This window comes from Primulina huaijiensis, chromosome 16, assembly GCF_012295235.1.
Source record: "Primulina huaijiensis isolate GDHJ02 chromosome 16, ASM1229523v2, whole genome shotgun sequence".
NCBI lineage: Eukaryota > Viridiplantae > Streptophyta > Magnoliopsida > Lamiales > Gesneriaceae > Primulina > Primulina huaijiensis.
In genome coordinates, this window is record NC_133321.1 from 13807323 (window position 1) to 13810662 (window position 3340).

Genomic DNA, 3340 nt, shown 5'->3' on the forward strand with positions numbered 1-3340 from the left:
TGATTCTTTATAAAGTTTACAAAGGTGCTCAGGGGCTCGACAAATACGGGACCAATGTCCTGGAGTACCACATCTGAAACAAGAACTTTCAAATCTTTTTGAGTGATTCTCATTAACACTCATATTCTCTTGATGCCTTTTCGGTGGATGGTTTGGGACGCTCTTTTGAGATGAGTTATAGAAATAACTATCTCGATTATTTTCAAAACCACGGCCGCATCCACGACCACGACCACTTCCACGTCCACGTCCACGTCCACGTCCACGACCACGACCTCGATTTTGTCCTTGACCAAAATCTTGTCTATAACTTTGATTTTGGTTTCCATGTTTAAATTCATTTTTGCTTACGACATTTACTTCAGGAAATGCCGTTGAACCAGTGGGTCGTACCTGATGATTTCTCATTAAAAGCTCATTATTCTTTTCCGTCACAAGGAGACAGGCGATTAGTTCAGAATATCTCGAAAATCCACGCACTCTATATTGTTGTTGTAGAGTTATATTCGATGCGTGAAAAGTGGAAAATGTTTTTTCAAGCATTTCCAATTCAGTAATCTCATGTCCACAAAATTTCAATTGCGAGATTATTCGATACATCGCCGAGTTGTAATCACCGACTTTCTTAAAATCTTGGAATCTCAACGTATTCCATTCATCCCGGGCGGTCGGAAGTATAACTTCTCTTATATGTTCGAATCTTTCTTTTAATCTCTTCCACAAAGCCATGAGATCTTTTTCAATCAGATATTCACATTTTAATCTCTCGTCGAGATGTCGACGCAAAAATATCATGGCTCTTGCCTTTTCTTGTGATGTGCATATGCCATTTTCTTTTATGGTCTTAAGATGCATTTCTACATCGAGAGTCCATAGCATATAATTTTTTTCCCGTAATATCAAGTGCAATGAATTAGAGCTTTGCCAAGTTAGCCATGGTGGTACTAAAAAGAATTATGATGCATTTTATTAGTTAATGAATATTGCAATACAAAGTAATGGATACACAACAAATACAAGCATTCGTAAAAATAAAGAAAACACACGAGGAGGATATTCTCCGATAAGTACAAGATTCGTAAGTATTATAACCAAAATAATTAAAAATAACTTTGTGAAAGCCATCTTCTTTTTTCTTCAAAAATTTGATGAAGAATAATTTTAGGAAGAAGAGAAAGTTGGAGTGATTGAATATGTTTGTGAGATCATATTTATAGGGCAAAAACTAGCCGTTTTGTTATCGTTTATAACCGTTGGTGTACAAGAAAATATATGTATGTATTTGTATAATTTTATGGTAATAATATGGTGTATATAATATTAGTAATGTTTTAAATAATTATGTATATCATATCACAATATTATAATGAAATGTCATAAGATATTTTGTTTAAAAATCTTATAGGCTTTTATACTTGTCGTATCCCTTACCGGGAGTGTGGGATGTCGTCTTAACATCCTCCCAGGATTTATAACAAGTTTTTTTTTCAAAAAGTTATTTTTATTATTTATAATAACATTCTATTATATATTAAATATATAAACAATAAAATAAATATTATTACTTTTGTTATCTTTTTCTTCTGTTTTGGAGCTTGGAAAAATATGGAGGACTTTTAGAGCTTCGTGCTGATAACGTGTTGTGAAAAAGTAAAAATTTACGTAAAAAGTAAAAATCTCAAACTCTCAAAATTATCACATTACACACTTTATAATATTTTTCTCTCAACTCAATTGTGATTTTCTTCACAAATGAGAGATCTATTTATAGAAAATCTTTACAAATAATCCAAAAATAAATTACATCATTACCTTCATCATCACACACAAATTTCAATATTCAACACCTAATTTTACCTAATTTTCAACATTCAAATATTCAACATTCAATATTCAAATATTCATTCTTAAAATATTAAATTTCAACACAAATTTATTTTTTAAATAGTGTTTATAAACAATGGTTTTTTAATCTTTAGCGGAAAAAAAAACTTGATTAAATGTTCAAAGACTTTGTGCGATGTCTAAACATTTCTCATTTAAAAATCGTTTCAGAATTCAGTAATGCTTGGGTTGATGGATTTGAGTTTATGAATTTCAGATATATTGATTTCGAATTCTTTTGTGTTGTTATTCAAGCCGTGCAGTTTCAACAATAATCGAGATGCATTGCAAATACACTAAAAATAAGTGTCATATCAACTGCACCCCTCAAATACTTATCTAAATTAAACTACTCGGCACAACCTTAATATATTTGTGAGGTATGTAACCACCTTCGACCGTATGCTTAAGATGCAAATTTAATACTTAGGGTTACATCCTTAAACAATTTTCAAATGTGTGTACCACTAGCAATTAAAAGTTCTCAAAACAAAATGATAATGTGGAACTGATTGAAACTTGTCGTAGTAGTTTTAGCGACACAAAATGAACAGTAGTCATTTTTCCCACCAAAAGTCGTAGACTCCAACTGATAATTTCTCATAATTATATAGATATTGCCTATGCTTGTATCTACATGAAATCTCCTCATAAAAATTTAACACTAAATGCTCATGACCTCTCTTGGCACATATGGTCACCCTCGGCAATCTTCAAAATGAATGAGAAGTCCAATATATAGAATACTCTTATCATATTCACCGAATATAATCTTTTCAAATCTTGCACCATATATTATCAGTCCATATAATATTTTCTATATCTCCATAATATCTTCAACAATAAAAAGATATATTCAACATTTTTTTTCTTCTAATTATCTTCTTGTCTCAGAAAACTTCAAATCAATACCTTTAATTTTCTTAACAAGATAATCTAAAAAATCGAATCAACCAAAAACAACATCTAACAAAAATAACTACCAGAGCTTCTTCGATTTTATGGTATGATGATCCATATATCAGTTGCTAATATTTGTGAAAGACATCAATAATTGTTTTGGAATTTAAACTTGTTTGGGCTTTTTCTGCTTCTCTTGTCATGTGGTGAATTTAAGTGAGTTCATGCAAACAAACATACAAGTAAAATTCTTTTATGTGAAAATTTCTTCACAATTCAAAGATCCATCCATGCACGGAAGGATTGATTACCCAGAATGATGAAAACAAACATGAACAAAGCCAACTATCTGAAGTTGTCATAAACATGATAAATAATCGGAAACCATGTTGGTCAGGTAGAATATTGAAGAAAAAGAGAGAAATTTACAAGCTTCCAAGAACTATTCGATCGTGAACAAATACAAATATATAGATAAGATGTATAAGCTATTTTATAAGTCTATGAAAGCTGTAGCCAAACAATATCTGAGCAGTAGAGAAGTATTTAAAGGTCT